Here is a 13,654-nt window from a genome sequence, read left to right on the forward strand (position 1 = left end):
GTAAGAAATTTGTATTTCATTTTTTATAGCAAAACTGGTGTTTATTTTGTTGTTCACTGAAATATTTTAAGAAGAAGGATAATAGGTGAAAATTTTTCATTCCAGTCCTTCTCTGGTTCACGTCCAGGCTCTACCACTTGACCTTGGGCATGATATAAATTTCCTCTATGTCTCAGTTTCTAAATCTATAGAATAGAGTAACAATCCTTAATAAAGTTGTTGTGAGGATTAAATGAAAACTCTTTAAAAAATATCCAAGACATAGTAAATACTTGACAAATTGCTATTATTATGATTATTATTACTATTGGATTTTATTTTATTTTTTATTAAGATTTTATTTATTTATTTGACAGACAGAAATCACAAGTAGGCAGAGAGGCAGGCAGAGAGAGAGGAGGAAGCAGGGTCTCTGTTGAGCAGAGAGCCCGATGTGGGGCTCGATCCCAGGACCCTGGGATCATGGCCTGAGCTGAAGGCAGAGGCTTTAACCCACTGAGCCACCCAGGCGCCACTACTATTGGATTTTAAACAAAGAAATGGCTTGATGGAATATTAGAAAGCTCTTTCTGATCACCTTGGTAGGTGGTTTCAGAAGTGTGTCAAACTGGACATGAAAACAACATTTAAGAAGTTGCTACATGATAACCCAAGGTAGAGATGAAGATCTCCTGATACAGAGCATTTGCATGGCAGGAGGAAACAGACATGTTCAAGCTATATTTAGGGCAAAGAATCAGCAGAATAAATAAATAATAAGGATTGAGTAGTTGCACCCTGTGGTGCATTGAAAAAGTATAATGAACTAAACATATGATAATAATTTTCATGGTTTCTGATGTATCTGATTGTCTCTTTCTCCATTAGACCCCTTAGGTGTCTTTTATTTATTTATTTTCCCCTATTATATTGCCAATGCCTACCAGCGCATGAAAATAGCAGACACTTTCTAAATATGTTGAGTACTGTTTGTGTGGTAAGATGATTAGTTCAGGGCATTTAAGTATGAGTTGATTTTGAAAGCAAGATGGTGGTCTGGAGAGCAGATTTATATGAAATTTAAGCTGTTGGAGTGGGTGTGGTTACCAAGGAGATGATTTGCAGTGAGAACAGAGCAGAGTTGGGGACAGAATCCTCACGAAGATGAACACGTAAGGGAAAAAGAGCCTTGAAAGTATTCTAAGAAATAATGTCCAGAGAATTGGAAGCAACACAAGGAAATCTGTAGTGTCAAAAAAATAAATAAATAAAATAGAAAGTGGTATTTTAGGAAGGCAGAGAAATACCAAATATTCTTTTGAGCAATTTAACAGTAGCAAAATATTGCTAAGAGGTCAAATATAATAAATAATAAGATATTGGCTAAAGAAGTTCACTTGAAGTCATCTGAGACAGAAGCTGGATTAGGGCTATTGAAGGACAATTGAATTTAAGTAGTGATTAAATTGAATCGTTCAAAAGTAATTAAGCTATTAAGAAACTAGAAATAAGTAAATATGGAAAGAAATACTGTGCTGTACAGAGATGCTTAAACTGCCTCTGGGTTGTTGACAGGGTCATTCAGAGGGTGAGGACATGGAGGAGGTCAGAGTTGATATGGTCTCCTGAGGCTCGTAGTCAGTGAGGGGCTCTGGTCCTTCAGGGTAATGTAACAACACAGAATATTCAGATGCGCCCTCTATGGAGCCAACCCTGTGTGAGAATTCAGTGATCTCTCAAATGACTCACTTGAATGGTAATATGGTAAAATAATAATTCTCCCATCTCCAAAACAACTGGTGATGTGGGATCATTCACTACATTTATATCTACCAATTTCTATAAACACATACTTTAGAAATTATATATAATTAGTGACTAAGGCTATATTAACTAAGAAAGGAGAGGTTTTATGTATGTCAAGGGAAAAGTAGGTCATATATATATATATATATATATATATATATATATATATTTAATTCATATGTTTGCCTTTTAACCATGATTGAGGACATTAGCAGGAGTCATGTTGAAATAAACAATTCACTAGAATCTTCCTCATTTCTTTCTTTGTGTTCCCATATAACATTACACATAGGCTTTCCTGTCTGAAATTTAAAAAGACTGTATATAAATTATGTAAGTGAACATTATTCTGCACTAACTAATGGGGTGTCACTTCCTATGGAAAGACTAAAAAGTAAATGTGAAAAACACAAGAATCAAACTCCCTATAGTTGCAAAGCAACAAGTTATTAAGAGAATGAAATATGACTAGACATCGTTGATACACTTAAATTAGAATGTATCTGGTCACCTTTGTATTTTTCTCTTGGCATATTACTAATATATAATCAGTGCTTAATAAATGCTTGTTAGAACAGATTAATTATGGATATTTCAGGTCAAGCCATGAGAAAAGCAACTGAAAAATTAGAGCCATTTGACTCATTATCACATATTGTATCTTAATAGCAGACATACTTATAAAGAACTCTAGACCACACTGGGAAATCATTCATCAGTAGTGTTCTTTCCTCAAAGAGGTAATCAGGTAAAGAGCTAGTGTCACTCAGTAGTATAGAAATGAACCTTGAATGAAGGAAAGGTAGGGAGTGAGAGTAGATTGATTGCAAAATTGGTGATTATGAAAGTTCTCACGAATATTCTGAAACGCCATTTTAAGTTGTGGGAAATTAAAGCCTCTTAAATCTTCTTTGATCTCTATGTCACGGATAGGAGAATATATCAGGGATTCAAATATCCCAAGATTTCCAACATTCTCTCTCCATTACACACAGGGTAGACAGCTTGAAGTAGATATAGTTAAGATGTACTTAATCCGATTTTAAGGAAAGATAAACTATCGATGGTATGAAATAATTTGTGCATATCGCTTGTATTGCCTAAACAAAACATCAGAAATGGTGTTATTTAAAATTACAGTCCTCATGTTACTTTCACTGATGACAGGATTGCCAAAGCGTAAGGTTCCCATTCAACTCCAGGCTTGCCCTCACATTCAGAAGGAGTTCCTTAGCTGAAAGAGACATTTGACCTTCAAAACTCAGTCTAAGAGGTAGTTAGAGAATTAAGAAAGATGAGTTCACTTATGGTTTATGATATGGTTTTCCTACTCTCTGACCCTGTCTCTTCTAATTACACTGTTTGCAGAAAGACTTGCATTTCTATTTATCAGTGGAGTCTTTTAATGCATTTTTTTCCTACCACTAAAAGACCACAGTTTTCTGTTGCTTTTGCAGATAGAAAGTCACAGATCATTTCTGTTGGATGAACCTCTTTGTTATACCATCTGAAGGGTTTTGAAAAAAACAATGTCATATTCATCTAAAGGCAGAAAAAGAAACATAACGTTACTGATTCAATGTGATAGCTATTTCTAAGGCAGAATTAAAATAGCATAATTTCAGCAATTTACTTTTTTGCACTAATACCACAGTTCATTATTTTATACATTGAGGCACTTTAGAACCTCTCATATGCTTTTAATCTATCACTTACTAGTTGGCAATTACTACTTCATCTTCGGTCTTTATGCTCTTAAGAATTTGAACTCATAAAACAACATTGTTCTTACAACAGTGTAAAAACCACAGGAAAAGAAAAATTCCCTGTCTTTATTGAGCCCAACTTGTGAACATTTTTTACATCAATTATACTTATTATACTTTAACATATTTTAAAATTAAGGTGGATTTGCATGCTTTTTTGGAAAAGGGAGAGAAGTCAAGAAATCATCCTTCCTGGACTAAATGGGGAAAATAAATTAAAAGGGTTTCAAGGAAATGGAGGCAACTGGCCATGTTGAAACACCTGGGGTCCATGCCCAGATGTCATAAATGCTACACAGGCCTGCCTGGGATGTCCAAGGGGCCAATTCATGTGAGAAGAACCAAGAGACAGGACCAAAAGTGGAAGTGATGTCACTTGGAAAAGGCTTTGAGTTGTGGTTAAGTCAGGGTTAAGCTAGGAAGAGCCCATAAGCCACATCAGTGGACAGTTCAAACAAAGTTGATAGAAGGGAGGAGAGAGCCCTAAAGTTATAAGGCAATACAGAGTAAAATAGGTTTCAATATGTAAAAAGAACTGTGACAGGGTAAAGAGTACTGAATGGTGAAAATGTTGAAGTAGGAGCATCAGATAGTATGGTGGAGTTTTTATACGATGTATCTAATGAATGCTGATTCCCTGCAAAAGGAGTTAAGATTACATAGGCATAGCACACTGCTGAGAAGGGCAAATTTGATCCCTATAATTAATTAATTGGTGTAATATTATTTTTAAAGATCACAATTATTCTTAGTACTATGGAATTTTGCCTAAAAAGTTTGAAAATTTCAACATTCATCCATACAACAGCCACAAAATATTTATTTTCTTTTTGATTGATATTACCTCAAGTTCTAGAAAATTTAAGGATGAAATGGACCTGATCATGTCTATTTCTCTCACTAATAAGTGAGAGAAACAGATAGTAAACAAATAGTAATACAGGTAACTATTACATTACAGGTATAATCAATGTCATGAGGAAAAAACAGTTACTTCACCTAACTTAGAATTAGGAACGTGCTATCTATTCCATGTGACTCTATGCCCATTCTCACGTGGCAAGTTTTTAAATTTCCTCAATAAATCCTGTGATTCCAAACAATGATACTACTGAACAAGGGAAACACCCTCTTTTTCTGAAGATGTTATATTTCAAACAATAAATAAAGTTTGAGAAACATATTAAAAATCAAGGGGAAAAACTAAAAGAATATCTTTTGGCCTTTGTTTCCCTGATAAAAAAATAATAATAAATATTCTTCAAGGCAGTAATGACAGTGGAAAGCATATGTTGGCAGTTTTTAATTCAGAGGAAGTTTATAGAATATGGCCTTGACTTTATGGTTTATTATCCTTATTTGAAATGAAATACAGAAAGGTCCAACAATAATCAGGCAGCTTGCCATAGAGCCTGTAGCATTTTAAGAACCACAAAGGAAGAATGAATCATTCCCATACACCCTTAAACCACAGTTTCATATCTACCAATGATTTTTATAGCACTTGGGATTTGTTAATAGCTCATTACGATGATTTCAACATTCGAACCTCCCATTTTACAATTGTTGATATTTCTTTGCCCCAAAATGATCAGTTAGCCTAGCCAAATCTTGATTCATGTCCTACCACAAAGAATGTCCATCCCCACTAACTTTTGCTGGTTTTCTTTATACTTAGTGATTGATTATTGCATTAAGAGGTCCAATTTTCATCTTCATCTGTCCTGATTTAGTCCATAAAGATGGAAAGTTAAGCTGATGAACTTGGCAAGAGAGTTGTCTTTTAACATGGAAAGATCCCAGGGCTGTGTTAAATCACACACAAGACCATGAAGAGCTATGGCTGTCCTCTGTCTGAAATTGAGACAGCTAGGGAAATTGAGACCAAACTCTAGTAAGGCTGCATTTCAAATGAAATGATTGCAAGTCATGCTAATGGCTGGCATCAGTTTGAAATTCCTTCAGTGTAACCACATGATTTCAGATTTAAACAGGTCTATCACTTTTAATGATCCAAAAGAAATCTTTGAAGTGCCATAGGGCAATTTAGTGGAAGTCTTAAAGCATTATGTTTTGTCTAAAACCAATACTTAGGAAGCAGTTAATGATAATAAAATGTGGATGCTATCAATCACCTATATATGAATTTGTTATCAAAATGGGTTTTTTTAATTAGATAGTTACAAGAAAGCCTCAGTAAGAATGGAAAGCCCCAGCAACAAAATGAGATTGAGGCTTATCCTTCTAATGTGGAAAAGAAGAAAACAAATATATATGCAGATATATGAAATTGGAATTATTTATTATATGCAGTATCTGGGCCACACATTACTTTTAATAATAATATCATCTTGGACTTATATGGTGATAGGTCTCCAGAGAGCCAGAAATTCTCTTTTATATTAAGGAATAAATTACTACCAATATTAGCAATCATGTTTATAGATGAAGATTTTAATGCACAAAAATACATAATTTATCTGAGGTCACGCAGTTCATCAGCATTAAAGTCAGGTAAGAATCTAAGTTTGCTGATTTATAATCAAATATCTGTTCATTTGATTAAGAGTTCTTAACCTGGAGCCAAGAGCTTCAGGGACCTTTGAACATCTTGAAATTAAACGCAAAATGTCATCTATATGTATGTTTTTCTCCCCTGGCAAAATGATCAGATTATCAAAAGGGGTCATGACATAAAACATATTAAATACTACGTCATTTGACTAACCCACTGCTGTACTAGATTTCTCTAAAAAGGGATCATATTCATTTCCATAATAAATTTAAAGTTCAGCCAAAGTTTCTAACCAGTATGCTAGAGTTGGAATACATTAATGTAGCTTAGTAAATAACTTTGCAGAGAACAACTCAGATGATGGGGACTTGAATCCCTAGTTAACTTTCACATGCCTTGACATTTATTCTTAGCACATCACAGAATTCACATAGAGAAATGCTACACTTAAACGGTTAAATGTATTTTAATTATCACCCCTGATTTGTAACTTTTAGTACATGATGAAAAATTCATATTTTGAACTAAAATTGCTCAGAGCAGAAGGCAATATTTTTCCCCATAAATGTGTAACATCAGATCAGCTGGGTTTTACTTATGCGAACACAACCAAATTTGCTTTCTCTCCCATTTTACCTTTTGGAAATTTTCACTCACAGACAAAAATACTCTAATTCAGAACACAATAAAGTATCAAATTGTTTTTATCTAATTTCTAAGTGGAAATGTCACAGTCTATATTTGCATTTTTAATGCTAAAAAGTAAAAGTTAGAAGCAATTTAAATATTGATTTTCATGTGTACATATAGGCACTTTGGATTTGGTTCTAAGTTGCATACATTTACTGTTGCTCCATTAGAAATAAAAAGGTGCAGACTTCACGTGAAATTTTCATATCCCTTCTAATGGACTATAACAATACAGCGTATTCAGACTGAGAGCTTTGACAGAGGCAATTAATTCAATAAAACAGCCCCTTTGACCATCTCTCCACAGACTTAATCAAATCCTTAGGTTCATTTTGAATGGTGTGAGACCCCTGCCATGTTGTTCAAGGCAAGAAAGTCACCCCACTAAGTCATACTTGATCTGGCCTAGGGATCACATTTCAGGCCTTTCAAGGACTTCTCAGGCTTAGATAAAATCTCAGCACCAACTCATTTATAAGTCAACAGCCTAGAATCCATAGGGTCCCCATGTTAGCTTGTGTGTTTGAGATCTCTAATATGTTTCTTCTCAAGATATGGGGAGTGTTTTGATGGCCATCATTATGAGACTTGTTCAGGTTCTCAGGGGAGGGGCAGAGTAGGTCTCTACTGACATATATACATCTTATCCAGTAAGATGCATCAAAATAGGAAGCCAGAGTTTCTTGTCCAGTGGAGCACAATGTTTGTTTTTCAAACCCTGCTGAGGGGTTAACTCTTCCCAGCTCATGAGTAAGGTAAAACATTCCCCGAGGTGCACAGGTCTTTGGTATAGGCACAGGCTTGTAGTTGACAGAGAAGAGGTGATTTCCTTCCACCCAAAATGATGTGGGTCAGTTTTGTCCCATGGAAAATTTATGAAAATGAAAATAATTACTTCAATCTTCTTTTCTTGAGTGGCAGGAGGAGCAGGAGCAGTTATTAGCTTAACCAAAATGTTGAATTTCAGCAATAAGTCAATCCATAGAATGTAAAGATGATCAAGGCTAGGCTTTGTTGAGTCTTACAAGCCATGTTAGTCCCGCTGCAAAGGTTTCTCTGCTTTGATGAAGAAAAACATGGGGCCAGCTGTCTATTTCTAGGGATATTCCCCATTTCAATTGCTGTTATCTGCTACTGATTGAGTAGCACACAGGCCAATATTTCTTGAATATGAGATCAATGGCCAGACCAGAGACATTGCTAGAGAGAACGGGATTGCTAATTTCTGTGGTTAATGTCAGAAGCAGGGGCAAAATTAAAAGGGCAGCAAGAAACCGTAGGTTTATCTGTTGTTTGATTAAGGAATGCTTCACACAAAACAAGGAAGAAGAGAAACCCAGAATAGAGATAGAGAACTGTTTATTGATCAAGTTGACTAAAAGAAGGCTCCAGAAATAGAAGGCAGTCTTTTTTGTTCATTCTTGGCAGCTGGACTTTCTCTCTTATATCTTTATTTTGGAGATGGCATAGTGGGGTTTCTTTGCTTAAAGACAGTCTTCATGGAACTAAAAAGACAAATATGTCTGCTTTGGGGCAGGTGGTTACAGAAAAGGCAAACTCTCCTTCAATATGGGAATATTTATTTATAAAGCAAGTAGTCCCAGAAGACCAAATGCTACTGAAACAACACAAGAAGACACAGATGTGTCTGTTGGTACAGATGACTTCACTAGGACAGCTAGTCTATTAATGGAAGCATGAATAAATTGTGGCAGGTGTATTTGAACGATTACAGTCAAACTGAATACTTAAGCTTCTCGGTTGCTATAATTAAGCTCATCCTTGAAAGGTGATGCAATTTTCTTCCCAATTAATGATCATAATCTCTACTACACTTCTCACCTTTATCCTTATAAAAACTCTACTTCATCAAATGTGTGTACTTACTGTCTCATAAAGTCACCTGGAGAGTTTGTGACCCTTCCTTTATGTCATTCCTCATTTGTGGAATACCCTTCACCATTTTCCTATTGATCTCAATCCTTTCTATCTCTATTCCAGAATACATCTGCCTTCTCTGATATCCTCCATGCTCTACACTCTGCATTTGGCATTAACATACATCCTACTCGGTTACAAATTTATTAATTTCTTCCTACACTGTTATGAGGAAGGCCCTGTATTAGTCAGGTGATTGTGATTCTGGTCTCTAATTTGCTCCATAGTATTTTTTTTCCTATTCAGTAAGCGGCTTAATCTCTCCAATCTTTACTCTAATTATTAATAAAATGAAAAGAAAAAATATTTCCATTCCAAGGAGAACTAATAAAAGTAACAATTTAAGCTTGAAATGAATGAAACATATTATCGTCATCATTAACAACACTGCATTTTTGGTGTTTTAATTATTTTCCATCTGGATTATTAGCATTTTGGGAATAATAGTCTGGACTATATAACATTCCTCTGTGCTTCTCAACACCTTTATCAAAGCCTATTCTTGTACTTACTACAACAAATATTTTTTATGTATCTATCTCTCCCACTAAACTAAAGCTTCCAAAACTGAACCTTAACTGCACTTACCCTTGAATCTCTATCATCTAGCACCTGGCAACAAATTTACTCCCAAAATTTGCAATAAACTGAACCAAATTATTGTATATATCTTCATCAGATGGTACAATGCTTTGTGTGCAGTTGGTATAAGTTACTTTTTTGTTAACTGACTCAACTAGAAATCATTCATTACTTGCAGTTTATTTCAGAACTTGTCATTCAGATCAGTTCATCAATGTATGAGGCAAATGGCAAAACAATTTTTACAACAAATCAAGTACTTTGAAAACCATGAGATAGCCTTTCCTACATAAATGCAGCACATAAACAGAATTATAAAATACCCCACAAGCCATGCTAATGCAAATCATCACCTTATAAGAAAGCCAACACATTCAAATAGTTTGAATTCATGGGCAATAATACTAAAGTTGTTCCGGAAATATAAAAGTTGGGTCATGGCCTCTTTGTTGAGAATTTACATCTTGGAGTGATAGAAAAACAATCCATTAAAGAATACAACTAAACTTTTTACATAAAAATGGTCAAGAGTGTAAGATTAAAGGGTATAGCTCAACAAGTTTGTTGATGGTAAATATCATAATATCCAAAAGGAATCAAGAGGCCAATTTTACCACTTGTAACTGAAACTGTCCTGGTTTTCAACTTTCTTATAGTAACCAGTCTCAGATTCTGAGAGAAGATGGACAACTTTTTATTTACCATAAAGGCCAAGAACAAATGTCTCCCGCATGTAACTTTCCTTTCCATGGAACTCTCTCCACTCTAAGAAGGGTGTAATCATTTTTTCTTTAACTGGCTCCACAGCTCCAATTTCTTTCTTTACTTACAACTGTTACACTTCAGTTTTTCATGCATTGTCTCCAAATCCAACTAAATGTGTAGAGTGTTAGGATAAGGGACATGACTATCTTGATGGTCAAAAGATATGTGTGTGTGTGTGACAGGAAGAGAGTTCCATTCTCAAGCTCCTTTCTTATCACTCTGGACACCTTCATAAATCACCCTCACATTTTTGTTTAAAAGGTAAAAAGCAACAATTTCTGGTTTCTGGTCTGCCAGTTAAGGAGCTTGGAAGTTGTCACTCCCATCCATACAGCAACAACAACAACAACAAAAACTGAACAAATGGAAAATCAACAACTTTTCTTGGCTCCATCAGAGTACTAAAATAACAAAACAAATTGCTGCTCCCACATTTGGAAAGATACAGAAAATCACAATTTAGCAGAGCAGAAACTCAGAAGAAGCCACCTTAGGACCAGTACCAGGGGAGGAAACCCAGAGCTGTAACTGACAAATTGCTAGAGGTTCAGTGTAAACTGAGTTAAAAGTTTGAAGTAAAAGCTCCAGAGGGCCCAAACTTAGAAAGGCTCCCACAATTTTGTGAGTTGTACTTCCAGGAGTCACACAATGTTCTCACAGAGAAATACCCAGCTGCAGTCTGATGCAGCCTACCACATGGAGGAAGAGAAATACCTCTCCTCTAGCCTTCCATGTGGAATAGGGAAATATATCCAGATGTGTCTAGCTTCCTTGTCTTACTTAGTGGGGATTGAGGATTGAGGAATGGGGTACACCAAGATCCATGGGTAAAGATCACAGCACAGGGATGTAGGTACATTAAAAGACTGAGACCAAACCACAGAACTATAGAATGCTTCCCTTCTCCCATACCTCAACAACACATCACTGAAGACCTGCTTTACCCAGTTCCTTTTATCCGGTACATCATGTCTGGCTTTTAACAAAAAATTGTAAGGCATACTAAAAGGCAAAAAACACTGTTTGAAGAGACAGAATAAACATCAGAAGCAGACTCTGACATGAGGGATGTTTACAGTTATCAGACTGGGATAATATAACTATGAATAATATGCTAAGGACCCTAATGGAAAAAGTAGACAACATGCAAGAACAAATAGGTAATGTGAGCACAGAAATGGGAAACCTAAGAGTCAAAGAGAAATACTAGAAATAAAAAACACTGTAACATGAAAAAAGAATGACTTTGATGGGCTAATTAACAGACTGGACAGGGTGAGGAAAGAAACAGCAAACTTAAGAATAAATCAATAGTGGTATGCCTGGGTGGCTCAGTTGGTTAAGCATCCATCTCTTGATTTCAGCTCAGGTCATGATCTCAGGATCCTGAAATTAAGCCCAGTGTCAAGCTCAGCAGGGAGACTGAGATTCTCTCTCCTCCTTTTGTCCCTTCCCCCACTCACGGATGTTCTGCCTCTCAAACGCATAAATAAATCTTAAAAAAAAAAAAAAAGAAGAAGAAGAAGTCAATAGAAATTTCCCAAATGAAAATGCACAGAGACCAATGATTGAAAAAAAAAAAAAAAAAAAAAACAGAACAGAATATCCAAGGGATATCTGGGATAATTATAAAAAAGATGTGATATGTTTAACAGGAATACACCAAAAGGAGAAGAGAAGAAAAAAAAATAGAAGATTTAAAGCAATAATGAATGAGACTTCCCAAGATCAATGTCAGACATCAAAAACACATATAGGAAGCCCAGAGAGCACTATGCAGGAAAATGACAAAAATCTTGGCATATTTGAAGAAAACAAAAAATATTGAAAGAAATGAGAGGCAAATAAGCCAAAAGCAGAGAAATGTAAGAATTACATCAGACTTCTCTTCAGAAACCATGCAAACAAGAAACGAATGGAGTGAATTATTTAGTGTTGAGGAAACACACACAACACACACACACAACACACACACCAAAATAGACTTCCGTATCCAGAAACATTATCCTTCAAAATAAAGGAGAAATAAAGACTTTCTCAGATAAATAAAAAATAAAAAATAAATAAATAAATAAATAAATAAATAAAAATAAAAAATAAAAAATTCAGGAAATTCATCACTTGTAGATATGCCTTGGAAGAAATATCAAAAGTTCTTCTCAAAGGAAGAAAATAAAACTCATGTCTACATAAAGAAAGGCATAACATTAAAAAAGGAATGTGAAAGTAAAATAAAAACTTTTATTTTTTCTGATTCTTAATTGCTGTAAAAGATAAGTTTGTTTAAAAATAATAGCAATAATATATTCAGTGATTATAGTTTATGGATAAATATAATAAATAACAGCAATGTTATAAGGGACAGGAGAGAGGAATTAGGAATACTCTGTTATCAGATACTTACACTATGCACATAGGGGTATAATATTATTTGAAAGTGGAATTGGACTCCCTGTAACTATATACTGTAAACTTTAAATCAACCACAAAAAAAGTGAAAAGAGGAGTATAACTGCTATGCTGGGGAAAGTGAAATCATATAAAATGTTCAATTATTTAAAATTTAAAAAATAAAATATTGAACTAAAATCACACGGGCACAAAAACATAGAAGACAAAAATAGAGACAAAGCAAGGGCAATGAAGAGAAAACAGCAATGAGTATGATAAATATAAATCTAATAATCACTTCCAATGTCAATGGTTAAACACATCAGTTAAGAGACAGAGACTTGACACACAAACACCGATGAGACATGATTCTATGTTGTCTATTTAAACCCACTTAAAATATAAAGATGCATACAGACTCAAAGTAAAGGGATAGAGAAATGTATACCATGTGTGTTAACATTAATCAAAAGAAACCTGAAATTTCTGAGATAGCCAAATTAAGAACCAAAAAAATTATTAAAGATAAAGAGGGTTTGGGGTTGCCTGTGTGGCTCAGTTGGCTAAACATCTGCCTTAAGCTCAGGTCATAATCTCCGGGTCCTGGGATGGAGCCCTGCATCAGCCTCCCTGCTCATTGGTAAATCTGCTTCTCCCTCTCCCTCTCATTCTCCCTCTCCCTCTCCCTCTGTGTGTGTGTATGTGCTCGCTCTCTCTCTCTCAAATAAATAAATCTTCAAAAAAATAAGAAGGATAAAGAGGGTTTTTACACAATGATGAATAGATCAATCCACTAAGACAACAATCCTTAATGTGTATGCACCTAACAACAGAGCTTTAAAATATGTAAGACAAAATTGATAGAACTGCATGGAGAAATAGATGAATACACTATTATAGCTGAAGACTTCAACCTTGCTCTATACGTAAGTGACAGACTAAGCGGCAGAAAAGTAGTAAGAACATAGTTGAACTCAATGGCACCATCAATCAACTGAATGTAATTGACATTTATAGACTACTTCACTCAACAATAGATTACACTTTCTTCCAAGCTCACATGAGGATTCACCAAAATAGACCACACTCTGGGCTATAAAAGATATCTTAACAAATTTAAAAAGCATAGAAATCATACAATACCTGCTCTCAGACCACAATGGAATTAAACTGGAAATCAACAGAAAAATAGCTAGAAAATCCCAAAACGCTTGGATGTTAG

This window comes from Lutra lutra, chromosome 13 (genome assembly GCF_902655055.1).
Source record: "Lutra lutra chromosome 13, mLutLut1.2, whole genome shotgun sequence".
Taxonomy (NCBI): Eukaryota; Metazoa; Chordata; class Mammalia; order Carnivora; family Mustelidae; genus Lutra; species Lutra lutra.